General features: G+C 35.8%; 1 protein-coding gene across 5 annotated transcripts in view; it reads right to left on the bottom strand.

Annotated features, from left to right (window-relative positions):
* The window catches only part of LOC150108172 (uncharacterized), a 318,721-nt gene that overhangs the window by 114,242 nt on the left and 184,950 nt on the right, over nucleotides 1-19,529 (bottom strand). The gene's annotated exons all lie outside the window — the stretch shown is intronic.

The following is a 19,529-nucleotide window of genomic DNA, read 5'->3' as shown; positions in this document are numbered from 1 at the left end:
GGGTATTTCTGGGTAGCATTTACTATTTTATCTATCTTATGAGGATTATAGTCATTGGTTAGGAAGGTGTGGCACAGGTGAGAAAGTTCAGCAGTGAGAGTAATGTCATTGGAACAGATTGCTCCAGCTCTATGGGTTAGTGTTTTTAAGATACCATATTGTTGAGAAGGGTGAATGGTGTGATTGTTTGTGTAAATATCTCCCTGTATGTGTGGGTTTTCTATAAACCGAAAATGATACGGAACCTTCTGGAAGACGTGTGATCAGTGTGTCCAGGAAGGGCAGGCAGTCATTGACTTCTAGTTCCAATGTAAAGTGGATTTTGGGGTACTGGCTATTTAGATGCACTAAAAATGTATTCAATGTGTCTAGGCCATGTGGCCAAATAGCAAACACATCATCAACATAGCGTAGCCAGAGACTAGGTTTAAATCCAATTTCAACATGTATTGAAGAGGATGCAGTATTTGAAATGCTACATCCTCTTCTTCATGCACTTCTAAATCTTCAATCATTCTAATCCCTTTAGGAATAAATCTTGCTTTACTAGGATAAAATATCCCCAATAAAATGATTATTAAACATAACTGCATTGGTTACTAAACTATCATCTTCAATGAGAAAGGTCACTGGTCCATATTCATTTCTCCTCCTACTGATCACATAATGAAAGACTTTTTAAGATTCTCCTTAGATTGCAGTAATAGTTTCTTCTCACTTTTCAATTTTGCCTTCTTTACTATACTAATCCCATTCCCTATTTGAATAAGGAATATTAATTCCTCGCACACCTGCTCGCTACCTCTCTCTTTATACCCTTTTCCATCTTTTCCACCTGCAATTTTTATTTGATTTTCCAAGTCATCTACTTTATACTACACTGCTTTACCTTTTTCACTTGAGATTTGCAATCAATCTCCCATCTCAGTCTCAATCATACCTTCTGATGCTATGACCAAATCCAAAACTCTTGATCTTTCCTCGCTATATAATGCTTAAGACATCTCTTGAAGAATTTCTGCAATTCTTACTTTATGCTTTTTCCTTTGCCCAATTTATATTGCTATAGCTAAAATCACCCATAATAAATACTCACCAGGCACTTTTCAAAACAATTTGTAAAACATTTCACTGTGTGTCCCCTGCCTATAGTAATAGCTCACTGTATGTCCTATGTCCTGAACACCCCCCCCCCCACACACACACACTTGCACTTGGAAAGGGCATGACTGTTTATTACAGTGAGTCATGCCCTCTCCAAGTGCAAGTAATTCCACCATTCAGTTACCTTTCTATCATGTTAAAATTTGTTACACCTTTATATTCCTGTCAAAACATCTTCTGTTAATCCCATTTTCAATAATCTCCAGACAAACTGAGCATATCAATGCCATACAAGCTCATTCCCTTTATTCCCACCATCCTAGAATTTGTATATAGCAAACTAGCATCATCAGCATTGTACTACTATTATTAATCTTCCCACACTTCACTCAGTTCCATAATATACATCCATGCATGTCCCATATCACTATCCTTACATGAGGATATCAGTACTACTTTTCATCCTGGCAACTGTAATTTCTATCCTAAGACTCTCACTTGCCCAGACAACAATCTCTAAATACCTGTACCCTTCCATGTTCAGATGCAGCCAATCTTTTCCATACAACTTTCTTCTATCATCAAATGCACTCCAAGCATCCACGTATTCCTCTCTCCTCACACACAATCTAGCTATCATGTTATTCATTATTGCTGTTCTTCCTCAACTCAGACTCAGAGTAAATTATCCCAATCCTGGAAAATGGAGAAAGGTTGGGCAAAGGGCTAATCACCTTTCTCTGTAAAAGTTTCCTGTTTGCAAAAAGAATTCAAGCAAACCAGTTATACTTAGTATTGAGTGTAATGACCTACATTTGATCACTAATTAAGATAAGAGGAGGATAATGTATCACAGATGAAGTTTCAAAAGCAAAGCCTAAAGGAACTTGGAAACAGATGAGATCCCAACTTTCACCAAAACAGCAAACACTAACTGCAACACAGAATGTCAGTTCCATACCAGAAAGACAACAAATTATTGTAGATTATACTAGACAAATTATATTATTTTAATCCTTTATCCAAATGTAAAAAAACAAAAGTTTGCATGTGAAGTATCTTTCTGACTAGCTTAATTGCATACACAGACCACAGACTGTTGAAGTCACATCAGTTGCTTCAGTATTCCATAATGTAAAGAAAAGAGTATATGTAGAACTACAAGGGAGGGGGTGATTATGAAGAGCTCAGGAGACAGCTTGCGGGTGTAGAGTGGAATGAGGAGTTAGCTGGAAAAGAGATAAATGCAGCTTGGGGGATTTTCAAAAACTGTTTAGTAGATGCAATGTCTAAATGTATTCCAAGGGTGTGAAGGTTAAATAAGGTAGGTGTGAGATGGATGAATGAAGAGATTAAGTATGCAATACAGAAAAAAAGGGCATTGTGGAGGCAGCATAAGAGAAGTGGAAATAACCAATTCCATGAGGTCTACAAAGACCAAGCAAGGAGGGTGACTTGGTTGGTGATGGTAGCTAAAGAGGGGTATGAACAGCCGTTGGCTAATGAAGCTAAAAAGAATCCTAAGGAATTCTTTCGACATGTAGCCAGCAAAAGAAAGAATAATTATGGAAGGATGACAGTGATTGGATAAAATGGTACAAAGACAGCTGATGCAGAATGTGTGGTAGAGATACTTAATGAACAGTTTATAAAGATCTTTCAATCTTGTGAATGTGACTTCATGGAGGGATTGAGAGCAGTTGATGATGGGGAGGAGAGACTGACTGTAGGTGAGCAAGAGGTGTATGGGGAGTTGAGTAAACTAGATGTTAATAAGGCTGTGGGACTTGATAATATATCCCCACATATTCTGAAAGAATGTGCCAGGGAGTTGACACCTGCCTTGACGTATTTTTTTAATATGAGTCTTGCACTTGGTCAAGTTCCTAAGCAGTGGAAGGAGGGCAATATTGTGCCACTTCATAAAGGAGGTGATTGAACTCAGGCATCAAACTATAGGCCTAACTGTGTGTCAGGTGTTGTGGTTAAGTTATTGGAGAAGCTTGTGAGAACTAGGATCCAGAGTTGGGTTGATAACAATGGTATTATCTTTGATGGACAGCATGGATTTGCTAAAGGGAGGTCATGTTTTAGTAATCTACTTATTTATTACAATAAAGTGACTGTTTCCTTGGACAGAGGAAAAGGATACACAGTAATATACTAGGATTTCGCAAAGGCTTTTGATAGAGTACCTCATGATAGGTTGACAGTCAAACTAGAACAGACGGGGTTGGATATTACATTGGAGCATTGGATTGGAGACTGGCTATCTGATAGGTATCAACAAGTTGTGTATGAGGGGGGGGTGATTTCCAGGAAAAGGAAAGTCACTAGTGGAGTGCCTCAGGGGTCTGTTTTAGGTCCATTACTGTTTAACTTGTATATTAATGATATAGGTGAAGATTTGGATGGAGATATTCAGTTGTTTGCAGACGATGCAAAGTTGGGACGAACCATGAAGAGTAGAGAAGATGTTGTAGCCTTACAAGAAGACTTGAATAAATTGAGTGATTGGGCATGGAAATGGGGATATGAGTTCAATATTGCAAAATGTAAGGTTTTAAAATTTGGAAAACAAAGATGGGATGCAGAATTTATGCTTGGTGAAAATATATTGTTGGAGGTAGAGGAAATAAGAGATCTGGGGGTGATAGTGGATAAGGATCTAAAATTTAGGGGACACATCGCCAAAATTGTGAAGACAACACAAAGGCTTCTGGGAATGATGCGGAGAACACTGACGTGTAGAAGTAGGGAGATTCTTGTTCTGTTGTATAAGGCTTTGATTAGGCCACACATGGACTATTGTGCCCAGATTTGGTCCGGGTTTTCAGAAGGATGAAGAGATGTTGGAAAGGGTCCAAAAGAGACTGACTATGGTAGTTTCTGACCTCTGGAATGTCGAGTATGAGGAAAGATTGAGAAGATGTAATTTGCAGAGTCTGGTGGACAGGAGGAAGAGGGGAGATATGATAGAAACCTACAAGTTGGTAAGGGGTTGTTACAGGATCAATGCTGGAGAAGTTTTAAGAATAGTGGGAGATCAGGGGAGAACCAGAGGTCATCCCTGGAAACTGTATAAAGAGGATGCGAGTAGGGAAGTGAGAGGCAGGTTTTTTTCATGCAGAGTTGTGAATGATTGGAATGCCTTGCCTGAGAATGTGGTGTCTGCAAAGAGTATCAATGTGTTTTTTTTTTAAACACGGTATGATGAGCTGTGTGTGTGTGTGTGTGTGTGTGTGTGTGTGTGTGTGTGTGTGTGTGTGTGTGTGAGAGAGAGAGAGATAAAAGGACCTCTCAGATGAGTCTTTGACTCCATGAGGTCTTGGAGTGGTAATAATAATTATAATGCACAACACATTTCCTTTTGAATGTGTATATAGTTCAAGTCAATTTTCCAATCCACAGTATATTAATAATAATACAGTGATACACTATCCTGCTGTTTTTTCTATAAAAATATACGACCTCCACAATGATTTAGCATTCAGTATCTTCATGAATCTAGCTCCCAATGGTACCTCAATAGAGGCTAAAACCAGTCTGAGTAGTGAACCTTCCCATAAAGCATGCTAATATACATGTCCAAAAGAAAGTGTATTGTGAATTATGGGAAGCTGAATGATGCTAAGTTACTAGCCTCTATATACAAGTAGCTTAGTTGTAAAGATAATTTATGCATAAACCTTTGTTTGCTTATGCTTAGGTAAAGGATTAAAAAAATAATATAATTTCTTGCCTAATATAATTTTTCCTGCTGAATGTTTCAGGTAAAATTTACACCTGCCTACTTGAGAAAAGACTAAAAAAATTGTAGAAAAGAAACTTAGAAATGATCAAGCTATAATCAGACCAAATAAGGATTGTCAGGATGAAATTTCTGCTTTAAGACAAACCACTGAAAAATCATGGGAATATAACAAGGATCTGTATTTAAATTTTGTAGATCTGGAAACAGCACATGACAAGGTCCAAAGAGGAGAACGGTTCAAAGTTTACAAATATATGGTGCAAACAGGACATTATATCGGGCAATAAATAGTCTATATTTGAGTTGTAAGTTCACAATTAGAACTGAAGAGAAACAGGAAGGCAGTTTGATGTAAAATAAGGTTCAAGACAAGGATGTGGATCACACTGTGAAAGAAAGTAGCACCGAACCTGATATTAAAATTGGGGATTAATCACAGTTCTTTCTTTTATGCAGATAATGTTATATTCCTAAATAAATTCAGTTATTTTATTTATTTAGCATATGATGATACAATGGCCATGAGGCCCTTTTTACAGGGAAGTGCAGCACCATTTCAAACCCCCCCCCCCATTTTATCTAGGCTCAGGACCAGCATAGCAGACGAATCAGGCCTATGGCCAAGTCTTAGGAATTCCTGACTGTGTGTGTTCACAGGGCCGGTCTGCCTGTTCTGGGGGGGAGAAAAACCCCTACTTCCATATGAGACTGGCTAACTCACCTTCGTCGAAAGAGACCAGATAAAGGTTCCTTAATGTCACTGACGGGAATCAAACCCAGGTCTTTCTGACCAAAGGGCTTCGTCTATACTGACTGAGCTACGGAGGCTCAATAAATCTAGTAAAAGCCTGAATGATTCCTTAACTAAACTAAATTGCTATAACAAATTTTAACACAAAATTCAGCATTTAAAAAAGACAGACCATGAAATTAGGAACACTGAATAAGCTGATATGGGATGGAATGGAGTGTTCAAACCAATTTTAGCTCATGGTGCTGAGAGTTAATCAGAGACTAGAAATATAAATGTCCAAGAAAAATTAAGGGAGGGAACAGGTAGCATCAGTGGCAGAATAGATATATTAGGAAAGAACTTCACACTGTCAGCATTCAGGAATGTGGGAGTGGATGGTAGGAAAAAAGATCCAAAGGCAGACCAAGATCTAAGGGGACTGATGCAGTTAAAAGTGCATTAGAAGACCAAAATATAAGATATGACACTATTAGTCCTGACAGATTATTGTTATCATCAAGATCCCTCGAGTAAAAGACTCATCTAGGAGGTCCTTAAACACTCAAATTCTTTGCACACACCATACTCTCAGGCAAGGCATTCCAATCATTCACAACTCTGCATGCAAAAAAACTGCTGCTCACACCTTCCTTATATAGCTCCCAGGGGATGACCTCTGGTTCTCCCCTGATCTCCCACCATTTCATGAAAAACCTCTTCAACATTGATCCTATAACAATCCCCTTACCAACTAGTATGTCTCCATCATATCACCCCTCTTCCTCCCATTCATTTGATTCTGTAAATTGCATCTTCTCAACCCTTCCTCATATTCAACATTCCAGAGATCAGAAACTAAATTAGTCAGTCTCTTCTGGACCTTTTCCAACATCTTCGTCCTTTTGAAAACCAGGTAACCAAATCTCTGAACAGTAGTCCATGTATATCCTAATCAGAGCCTTATACAATGGAACAAGAATCGCCTTACTTCTACAAGTCAGTATCCTCCACATCATGCCCAGAATTCGTTGTATGGTCCTAACAATTTTGGCAATGTATCCTCTGAATTTTAGATCCTTATTCACCATCACCCACAAGATCTCCTCTTTCATCCACTTCCAACAAAATATACCCATCAAGCATAAATTCTACATCCCATCTTTGTTTTCCAAATTTTAAAACCTTACATTGCACTGGTATCCCCACTCTTGTGCCTATTCACTCAATCTATTCAAGTCTTCTTGTAAAGCCATATCTGCTCTACTCTTCATAGTTCATCCCAACTTTACATCACCTACAAACAACTGAATATCCCAATAAAAATCTTTCTCAATATCATTAACATACAGCTTCAATAGCAATGGCCCTAAAACAGAATCTGAGACACAACCAGTGACTTTCCTGCTCTGAGATATTGCTCTCCCATACACAACTTACTGATACCTATCAGATAGCCAGTCTCCAATCCAATGCACTAATCTAATATCCAATCTCATCCGTTCCAGTTTGCCTATCAACTTATCATGCAGTAATCTATCAAAAGCATTTGCAAAATCTAAGTATACTGCAGGTGTACCCCTTTCCTCTGTCCAAGGAATTCATCACCTTATTGTAATAAGTAAGTAGTCTAAAGGGTTTTTAGACTACTTAAAGTATTTTAAAGTATTTGCTAAAGGGTGGTCATGTTTTACTAAAACATGACCACCCTTTAGCAAATCCATGCTGTCCATCAAAGATAATACCATTGTTGTCAACCTAATTCTAGATCTTAGTTCTCACCAGCTTCTCCAACACTTGACACACAGATAGAGGCCTATAGTTTGATGCTTGAGTTCTATCACCTCCCTTATGAAGTGGCACAATCTTGCCCTCCTTCCACTCCTTTGGAACTCAACCCAGTGCAAGACTTATATCAAAAAAAAATGTCAAAGCAGATGTCACCTTCCTGGCACACTCCTTCAGAATACATGGTGATATATTATCAAGTTCCACAATCTTATTAACACTACCCATACACCACTTGCTCACTTACAGTCAGTCTCTCCTCCCCATCATCAACTGTTCTCAATCTCTCTATGATGCCACATTCACAAGAATGAAAGACCTTTATGAACTGCTCATTAAATATCTCCATTATATCTTCTGCAGCAGTTGTCCTTAAACTATTTTTTCCAATCAATATCATATCATCCTTTCATACTCATTCTTTTTTTTGCTGGCTACATATCTAAAGAACTCCCTAGGATTCTTTTTGGCTTCATTAGCTAACTGCTGCTCATACTTCACTTTTTCTACCTTACCAACCAAGTCACTCTCCTGGCTTGTTCTTTGTAATCCTCATGGAATTGGTTATTACCACTTCTTTTATGCTGCCTCCATAATGCCATTTTTCTCTGTCTCGCATGTTTAATATCTTCATTCATCCATTTCACACCTACCTTATTTAACCTTCTGACCCATGGAATACATTTAGACATTGCTTCTACTAGATAGTTCTTGAATATCCCCCAAGCTGCATTGATCTCCAACTAACTCCTCATTCCATGCTACACCTGCAAGTTGTCTGCTTAGCTCCTCATAATCACCAGCCTTGTAGTTCCACATATATCCCTTTTCTCATAGAAGTCCTCACACTGCTGGCAGTCACCCAAGTAATAAGATAACAGACTCATTTGGAGAAAAATTGTCATCAGAAATAAGCTTTTCACGATCTGTGTGTTAAGGCTTAAGTGCTAAAAGAAATTCATGTTAGAGGCTTAATGGAGTGAAACAGAAACAGCGCTGAGAAAGGATTAAAAATAATATTTAATTATTCCAATATTTCACCTGTCTCTAAGACATCATCAGAGAATATAATGAGACTTTTGACACACACACAAAACCAAGTTTAAAGAAATACACTCTCTGAACAGCTTTCAAGCCCTGCTGAAAGTTTTGCTATCCTTATACGTTCTACTAAAGATCAGCGCTCTCTCTCTCTCTCTCTTTCTCTCTATGTCTGGAATATACAGTGCCAGGTTCTTGCAAGCTGGCCTACTATGGGCAGACAGGAAGATCAGCCAACATCCACATGGAAGAGCATCAAAAATACATTTGCCATCATGAGTATGGTCAATTGGGCCTTGCAGACCACGCCTCAGATATGTTTAAAAATAAACTGAAAAATAACCACCATGCTCCTTCACAGTAAATTAAAAAAAAAAAAAAGGCTAGTTTCGGAACCTGCAGGGTTACTTCGAGGTCCTGTTTTACATCCTACGCCATCAACAGGTGATCACAGAGAAACCCACCTAGTTAGGACTCTAGTCTTTCACCCACATGATTCAGTAGGGTGTGTTTGTGTGTGTGTACATGTGCACACACATTTTACAAGTCTCATATTGTACTTCCTGATGATGTCTCAGTGACAGACAAAATATTGGAAGAATTAAATATTATTTTTAATCACTTTTAATCCAATGCCAGTTTAGTCCATTAAGCACAACATGAAAAGCTTATGTTAGAGGTATCACAGTATTTATCCTGTAACCCCCTGAAAATTACAAATCAGGAATTTGACTATGATGAGTTGGTATCTCTCCATTGATTAAGCTCATATTCATATCCATCTGCATTTGTTCTAAGTTGTGCAACAGAGGTCCATGTTGTCAAACATGGAACTCTGTAGTATCTTGTCAAACACATACAAAACCCATCATGTTATATGATACTGTTCATTCCCTTCATCCAACTTAACCATCACTATTATAAAAAGGAAGTAAATTACTAATGAGCTATTTTTCACAAAGACATGCTGCCACCTTCAGAGTATCACTTTCCTGTTCATTAATTCCTTAATTATGTCTTGACCAACTTTTCCAATACTTTTAGCACCAATCCTGAGATATTAATCGGGCTATAATTTGCTACCTCAATCTAGGAGCTTCCTTTTGTACCTTCCTCCATTCCCTTGGAATGTTACTAGACTTTTTGAAACTGGACTAGACTAATTTTTTCAAATAATTTCAAACAAAGTTTTTGAACTTTGTCTAAAACTGGACTAGACTAATAAAATCTTTACAAGTTACCTAATTTAAATTTGGACTCAATCCTCCTCCCTTCAAAGTAGTCCCCTTCCAAGTTTATACAGTGATCCTGTCACTTTTTGCCATGCTTCAAATGCTTCCTTGAAGTCTTTTTGTTTAAGCACATCAAGTACTGCTTGCAATTCATCTTAGATCTCCTTAAGGATGTAGAACTGCCATTCCTTCAGCTTCAATTTCATTTTTGGAAACAAAAATAAATCACAAAGGGCTAAATCTGAGACAACTGCCATGCCGCTGGCTGCCAAAAACTTTCATTTTTAAGGCACTGAGAGAGGGAGAGAGAGGGAGCACTGCCATGGTGGAGAACCAGCTGTGGCTTCACCACAGTTTCAGTCTTTTGCGATGAATGTCTTCTCTCTCAATTGCCTTCAAATGTTGCAGTAGAATTCTACAATGACCTTCTGACTGGGTAGAACAAATTCTCAGTGTGCAATCCTCTTAATGTCAAAAAAGATGATCAACATACTCTTTGTCGTATTCCTGACTTGCCTTGCCTCCTTTGGTCTTGGGGAATGTGAATTTTTCCACTGTGACAATTCTGTTTTGTCTCTGTACCATAGCCATAAAACCCAAGTCTCATTCCCTATGATGATCCTTGAGACGAATGTCTGGTCATCAATGGCCTTTTAACAAATATCTTTATAGAAGTTCACATGGTGCTCTTTCTGGTCAGAAGGCAAGAGATGGGGAATGAACTTTCTTTATTTGGGAAAAAAAGAACTCAAACATGGACAAATAGAAGAAATCAAAAGGATAATAAGACTGGATAATAAGAAATCTTTCGTGATGACCTGCTCTATATATGAAATCCCAACTCTGTCAGCAACTTCCTGGATGGTGATGCATTGATGATCTGTTTAATTTTTTTAGACGTTATCATGGGTTGTACTGGTGGATGGTCATCCTGGCTTCTCGTCATCCTCCAAGGTGGTTCTGCCCTTCTGAAAATGTGAGTGCCACTCAAAACACTTGAGTTCAGCTCATGGCTTCATTTTCATATGCCTCATGAAATAATTCAAGGCTTAAAAGTAATTCATTTGAATAAAACTGTGGCAGATTTCCCCAGTTGTATGCAAAATTTTACATTTGCCCTTTGTTCTAATTTCGTGTTCATGGCAAAATTCCAACTGCAAAATTGTCACTGAGTATGCAGCACAGTCTGGTTTCTTTTTGATAGCACCTCATATACTCTCCACAACATTTATTTTTTTGCAGCTCTTATTGGTTATGATGCTACTCATCTATTTAATGCCCACCTGATTTATTCTCCCTAACTTTGTCATCAGTCTGATATACAGTCTGATATTGCTTCCTATAGATACCCTTGACCATCACCCCCCCCATGTACCACTTGAAGCTACTCCTAAGCTGTTATATAAATTGGAAAAGTAAGAACTGTGGATGGATATCATATTGTTCAAGATTGGATGAAAAAGCATAAATGAGGAGTAACATTTAAATTGTACCAACAAACAACAAGGATCTTCAAGAAAAGAATAATCTTTTATAGAAAAATTACCGAAGTATACAGAACAAATACCACAGCATGAAATGATTATCTTTATGGGTAATTTGCCAAAGCTGGTAAAAGAAATTATCAATACCAAGAAATTATATTCTTGTTTAACCCTTTATCATTATTATATGGGTATCGCCTTGGAGTCAGATGACTCACTACACGAGACCAATTGCTAACTACTCTTACACAATTCCTGGGGTAACCCCTCGTTCTCTCCCTTTCTACCATGTACTACAAAAGACTTCAGTGTCAATCCTATTTATTTCGTGTGTGAACTACAGAAAATGTAAGAGCATACATATAAATAATTAAAAGCATACATTTAAAGACAAAAATGCCACTTGCATAAAATATTATGCAAAAAACATAAAATGTCAAATTTCACTCCAGTGACTAATATACTTTAAAGCTGTTTCATTACACTGCATTAAATCTTCTCAGATACATATTATTAATGTCTATTAGGCAGCATTGCAGAAGATGTTCCATGGTTTGTGTTTCACTACATGAGCAGCTGTCATTGTCTGTGTAGTCCCATTTGGCGGTATTCTGCTTTGATCTGCCTATTCTGGAACAAAGTCTATTCATTGTCTTCCATCTTTTGCCAGTCTAGATGAAAGCCAGAAGGAAGCGATTGATTTAAGTTCAGAGCCTCTGAAGGATGTTGTTGCCACACTACTGACCTTGTAGCTTTTATGGAATCAACCAACGGTTCCTCTGAGTGAATAAAACTTTTCCTTGATATTAGCCTCCTATGTACTGCAATGTGTCCATACAAAGGATGCCATTCATCATTTAGTCATTGTTTCCACTCATATCTACTCTGTGTGTAGTCCTTCTGATGTGAGGAGGTACAATACCAGACAGCGAGTATAGATGGTCAATTTTTGTAGGCTTAAGGCAGCCGGTACATGCCGACATGTTTTATTAAGAACACCTTGTCAATAATTTTGACATGTGATGACCTTTCCCAAACAGGGCTAGCATACTCAGCATGCTTCTATCATGTCTTCTTTTATGGCTATCAGGGAGGTTTTGAAGCCATCAGACTTTCAATCTATTCCCACAGTGAGCATTCCATAGAACTAGTACAATTTTTGTCCTCACCTCTTGATCCTCTCCCCCACTTCATCATCCTCACAGAATCCAGGTGACCAGAAAAGCAAAGTGGCAGCAGTATAGATGTGTGCAGTACTTGTGGACTTGTATCCCACCAAGATGGTGTTAGTCGGCAAAGAATATTATTACATGTTTGAGTTTTAGCTGCTGTCTTCTCTATGCATCGCTTATAATTTACGGTCCTATCTAGTGTAACACCTAGGTAAGTTGGATTTGGATAATTGACCAATTTCACACCATTCCATTCTATATTCAACTCTCTCCTTACCTCTTTATTAGTGAGATGGAAAAGACACATTTGGGTTTTACTGAGATTTGGTTTCAGTTGGTTTTCCTTATAGTAAACTGTAAGGGTTTCTAGTTTTGTGTGAGCTTCTTCTTAATGCCATCAAAGGATTTTGCATGATAGCTTATTGCCTAGTCATCTGCATATAAGAAGATTCTTGACCAAAGGTTTATAGGTTAGTCATTAGTGTGTGTGTGTGTGTGTGTGTGTGTGTGTGTGTGTGTGTGTGTGTATTGAAGAGGAGGGGAGACAGCGCACTTCCCTAAGGTAGATCATTTTTCTGGATATGCCATCTGCTCTTTTTTCCTTGAACACCAACAAAGAATCTCCTGCTGACCAGCAGCAACCTAAATATCTCCACTAACCCTATAAAATCAATCCTATAAAACTCTTTTAATAACTTATATGCTTCTATCATGTCCTCTTTTTTTGGGCTATCAGGGTGGTTTTGAAGCCATCAGACCTTCAATCTATTCCGACACTGAACATTCCATAGAACTACTACAATTTTTGTCCTCACCTCTTGATCCTCTTCACCACTTCATCATCCTCACAGAATCCAGGTGACCAGATCTGCATACAGTAGTCCTAATATGTCCATATTAACATGCTGACTGCTACTGGCCTAACTTGCAAATTTGCCATCAGTGCTAACATGTTGGTAGTATTTTCTCTTCAAAAATATATATAATTGTTGATATATTTTTCACTTTTCACTGTAACTACAAACTTATTTATAAAAAAGTGTTTTCAGAGTTTGAGTGAGATTATATTACTGGTTGAAAGTTTCCAGTATAGCTTAGGTAGGAAGCACAGGACTGGTATACTAATATTCAGTATGAAAAATATGATATGATACAAGGCATAGTTAGCATCCTGATATAGATGAACTGAGTTCTTGTAGTTGGCAGTCAACATTTTAAAGACTTGTAAAGGAGTACAATAACGTTCCTATCACTGCCTGTTATGTGTTCTTCAAAAACCTTGTGATGTGATAATTCGGCTACCTTTGCAATATGTCCCCCCTAAACTTCAGTTCCCTGTAGACAATCACTTCCAAGTCTAACATTATTAGTTTCCTACAATTCATTTTCATCAGTACAGTACATAGTTTGTGATATCTTCTTCCCAAAGTGTATCACCTTACAATTGGCAATGTTACACTGGCAGCCATTTACCTTTGCCCATACTGCCAGTCTATTTAAATTATCCTGCAGGATCTCTTCATCACCTTCATTGATTATTGCTCTTCCCAGTTTTGCATCATCAGCAAACAAAATATTTCCTGTCAAATCATTTCCTATATCATTAATGTACAAATTAAACAACAGAAGACAGGTACTGAGCTCTGTGGTATACCACTAATCACCTGACTTCTCCTGAACTCAACTCCTCCATAGACCAGTCATTAATTTCTGTCCATCACTCTCTAATCCAAATAAGATTCATATCCATCCCCATTTGCTCCAATTTATGCAACAGTTCCATGTGCACAAATGCCTTTGCAAAGTCTGGCAGCATGACTGAGTAGCTATTTCCTTTCTCTAACCCATTGTCACTTTTTATAATAAAAGTAGGCAAATTACTAAGGCAAGACCTAACCTTTACAAAACCATGTTGCCCCTTATAAAGTATCACATTCCTTAATCATCCAGTCCTGAATTGTCTTGCACCAATTTCTCCAATACTCTAACCACCACTCCTTAGAAACTGAATGGCCTATAATTTTAAGACTGGTCTATAATTATGATGAGAAAGCAGTAAATAATGAAGTATGTAGTTAAAGAAATAAGAATGTTTACTTACTGGTAGTATTTTGTGAAAAGAATAAATGTGATAGGAGGAAGCCAATTAAAAACAAAAATTATAAAAACATAAATGACCTGGATATCACTAGATAGTAAAAAAAAAATTAATTGCGCTCCAGTGATGGGTAGTTTTAAAAGCTCACTCTTAGATATTAAAGCAAGTTAAAAAGCTGATGGAGGACATGATCATTACTTAGTAACAACTAAACAAATTAAGGCTGTAGAGAAATAAGAAAAATTAAAAAGAAGGATAAAATACACAATCTTAAAAAATGAATGAAATAAACTCTTCTGTTATGATGAAGTGACTTCAAATTTAGGGAATAAGAAACTAGAGAGCAGGAAATAAGAAATCCCACAAAACATAATGGAAAGGAGATGAAAAAATTTATGATGTTATATAATGAGGTCACAAGAGACTAATAATAATTAAGGGGATATAAATCCCTTGTTGTTCAACTGCCAGTAAGCAAAACTCTAAGATCGAGCACTGCGAATCTATGAGTTTCATATATACTGAAAAACTATCGGCAAATCCAAGTGTAAATGACCACTTGGTAGTAACACCAAGGCAATTCGAAGCAAAGGTGGAGCAAGCACCCTCACTATCCTTGATATTTTTTCTCAAAATGTAAAAACACAGCCCCTAGGGGATGTAATACTGTAATTACATTATGATTATGTAATTATAACATTATAATATAATTACATTAGAATGTTATAATTACATTATAATGTTATAATTACATAATCATAATGTAATTACAGTATTACATCCCCTAGGGGCTGTGTTTTTACATTTTGAGAAAAAATATCAAGGATAGTGAGGGAGCTTGCTCCACCTTTGCTTCGAATTGTAATTACATTATAATGTAATTACAGTATTACACCCCCTAGGGGCTGTGTTTTTACATTTTGAGAAAAAATATCAAGGATAGTGAGGGAGCTTGTTCCACCTTTGCTTCGAATTGTAATTACATTATAATGTAATTACAGTATTACACCCCCTAGGGGCTGTGTTTTTACATTTTGAGAAAAAATATCAAAGATAGTGAGGGAGCTTGTTCCACCTTTGCTTCGAATTGCCTTGGTGTTAACCAAGTGGTCATTTACACTTGGATCTGCCAATAGTTTTTTGGTATATATGAAACTCATAGATTTGTAGTGCTCGATCTTAGAGTTTTTGCTTACTGGCAGTTGAACAACAAGGGATTTGTATCCCCTTAATTATTATTAAGGATGCCAGAAAAATAGCAGTTTGGCTTTCAATTTATGTCACAAGAGACTGTTTGGGATGCAAGAAAAGAAGACAGAACAAAAGACCTGGTTTCAAACAAGACTTAGAAACTCACAGAAAAAAAAAAAAAAGAATAAAATTAAAATGTTTGAAAATGCTATGTACTTCTATATAGACATGAAGGCTATTATCATAAACCAAATATTTTCTATGTAAATACACAATACTTGAGTGTAAATATGAATACTTATATAATTACATTAAACAATATCTGAAATACATACAAAAGTGCAATTATTATAGACAAGAACAAGTATTTTGTTGTAATCACACCAATAAGCTGTAAATTCAAGTGCCAGGTTAAGAAAGGATCTATGAAAACTCACATTTTCTAACTTGATCCCACTCCCTTCCAAAATGTACTAAATTATCTATATAATACCTTTTGTAATTTTGTACTTTTGTTGTAATTTCTAATATCGAGGATTTCCTCAATTCACTTTATCCCCACACCTTCCTCCTCCCCATACACATTAATCTGGCACTGTGTTTATACAACAAAATCAGCATTCAATAATTATTATTAAAATAAATTTGAATATATAACTAAAGTACATATATGCAGTATGCCTTATTTCATGTTTTATTAAAACAAGGGATACAGCATTAATGTCAAAATTATGATAAAGCTGTATTTTATTTGTATTAAATTTATAACAGATAATAAAATATGGTTTTAAATGATCAGCTGTCAAGCTTCATATCTTATGGCAAGAAACTCCATGTTAATTTCATTAAATATATTTTCTGTTCAAAAATTTAAAAAATAAAATAAAATAAAACCAAAATGATTTTTTAAATAAAATATAAATCATTAACAAAGTATCAGAATGTAATAAACAGTAATATAATATAGATTCACTCACACATATACATATTTTATGGGGTTTTAACTGTACTTAAACAAATACAGTTAATACCTAAACAAAAAATTTAGATTTTATAAATGAATTGTGAATTAAATTCATGATTAAGAAAATGGTTGCAAAATCCAAGTAGTAAATTATATAAAAATACAGACATATACATGCACATATTACATAATTCAAAACTTAATTACCATCTAAGTTAGTGAAATTCTAAATGCATGACAAAATACTGAAAAAAGTATGATAATTTAAAAATGCAGTGGATTTTAGAAGAAAAACACATCAGAAGTTCATAAAGGTGTAATATAAATCAGTATAAAAATTAAAGAAAAACGTTTATAGCAAACCACTCTCGCATGTCACATGTGTATTTTAACCTCAATGATACAAAAAAAAAAAAAAAAGAAAAAAAAGAGAAAGAAAGAAAACTACTTGTGCACAAAACGAAGATCAATTCAAAAGGATGCATATGATTACAAGAAGTTCAGAGCAGGCATGCAATGGTAAAGGACATCTAAACCCCAAGTGGGAGTGAGGATTAGAGGAAAGTTAGTTAAGTGTTAGTGGCAATACCTGCGGTGGGATTGAAACTTTCCCGTTACATGTCCCGTGCCATCGCAGCCAGGGATTGGGCAGCTAGGAGGGAAACAGCAGAATTTTTTGTTGTTAGTTTAAAAGTCTATTTGTTATCACTTGTTGGCCTTGATGATTAGAGAAATCTGTGGTATACTATGAAATACAAAATGCTAAATATAAAATCCAATTCTAATATTATTATGTAGCCAGTAATGCGGAACATATTTGCCTCGCACATGTACAGAAAACACGACTGAAACATTTGTTTTACTATTTCATTTTATTTATTTATTTATTTCTACAATAATCACATTTCAGCAATGAAGATTATTTCTTATTTGAAGAACTTCTTAAAGTACATTCATAAGCTTTGGTTAAAAGGGAAAAAAATCCTATGCGCAAAGTAAGCTGGAACCAAAATAAAGCTGGGCTACTAAATTACTATTAAAGCAAAAGCGCGCAGTGATCAACGGTCTGTCCCCCCCATCCTTCCGAACCGAACCAGTTTGTTTAAATTTACTCCGACGCTGTACGGCGTGCAATGCAAACCGCAATGCATGTTTCAGCACTCCCACAAAAGTGCATCTGTAGTAGTGATTTATAGATACATGCAACTTTTAAAAGAACCAATAATTTATAAACATGTAATTAATTACTCGCCAAACAATTTAGACAACTGCATTGTAAATATATATATATATATACATACATATATATAACTGCTACTGCATTAGGAAAAAAATTTCATTATTTTTTTTAGTAGTTTCCAGTTGCTTATCCAGTAAAGACATAATATCATACATATATACATATATACACACGCACACATACACACAATAATATTTACCTGAAATATGATGCCGGTTGTGTATGGTTAACAGTTAGGGCGCCAAAAGTTATATGCTAAGCTTGATGACAAAACATATGCATGATATTTTATTATACTTTCCATTTATAAAAAAAAAAAAAAAAAAATTCGATCATTACAAACTATCAAACGTACAACAAGAGGTTATCGTTAAGCATAACGTGCAATGCAAATAGGAAAATGTGACAACCGTGAAGGGAAAGAAACGCAGCCAATTTGCTATCGGGGAAAAAAAAAATTATATATATATATATATATGTATTGTTTTCTTTAAATCAGCAAACGCAAATTTTTAATTTTAGCATAGCTTCGATGTATACAAAGCAAACTTTAAAATAAGAAAGAGGGGGGATTATAAATAGCAACATATAAAAATATTCCAAACTGAATTATTTCAAAAATAAAATCAAACGAGGTAAAAAAAAAAAAAAAAAACCCACAGCGCTGAATTCTCTTCTTAATAAACCCTTTACTATTAACGAATGCAGCTACTATGTTTCTGAATATAAGAAAACATTCTCTAAATGTACCTTGACTTTTTATACACCACAAAACAGAATTTTCCTCATGCCTTCACAACTAAAAAATGATTCAGCCTTTTCAGTCAAACCTATTTTTAAAGTTTTTCACACTTTTTTTTTTAAAGAGGAAAAACATGTTCACTGATACGAGAACGTAGCGGACGGATCCGCAATACACAGGATGGGGGAAAGGAGTTAAAGAAAAAAGCCAGTACAAGTACCACTGCAGTGAATTTGCGTTCCATTACTATATTTACACGTTTCATATGTCACAAAAAAGTTAATAAATAACATAAAAAAATAAATTAGGCTACAATAAAAGAATAATAGAAAGTCTATGGCATTTCTTGTGCCTTGTACATTAAACATCAGTTATGTTTCTTTAAGTGTACATTTTTATTTTTCTTTACTTTTAAATCCAAACCAAGATTAACCAAACTACTCTGAAGCAGCGCCTCTTCCTAAGCTCGGAGTTAGTAGCATCACGAAACGAATCCATTTTGAAATAAGAAAATTGGTTTCGTATTCAACATTTTGCACTATTTAATACAAGTAATGTACTTCAAAAAAAATCTCTAATTATAAAACATAAAATATCTATTTACCTCAATCGCATGTTCATATCAAGAAAGGGCCCCGTCATACTACTTAAAGGGTCCCAATTTTTCGATTGCACTATAGGATATGATGCCACCAAACCACAATTCAACAGTTGTAAAATTAAAATGAAAACTTAAAAAGTAATAAAGAAAACTAAACGAGAACGAATGGATATCGAAAAATAAACTGCAGGATATAAAAATAAAATAAATAAGATATATATATATATATAAGTATATAAACTAAATAGACAGATAAGCGATTTAACCAGAACAGACCAGCATAATTTGAAAGAGAATATACAATTGTTTATATGGTTTCATGGTAGTTCAGAAGAAGGGCCGTCGCCAAATTAGATCGCGCCCTGAGGCAAACAATTAAAAATTCCTG

This window comes from Typopeltis vanoorti, chromosome 3 (assembly GCF_054136105.1).
Source record: "Typopeltis vanoorti isolate ZY-2024b chromosome 3, IOZ_Tvanoo_1.0, whole genome shotgun sequence".
NCBI classification, from domain to species: Eukaryota; Metazoa; Arthropoda; class Arachnida; order Uropygi; family Thelyphonidae; genus Typopeltis; species Typopeltis vanoorti.
This window is presented reverse-complemented; position numbering and strand designations above follow the sequence as displayed.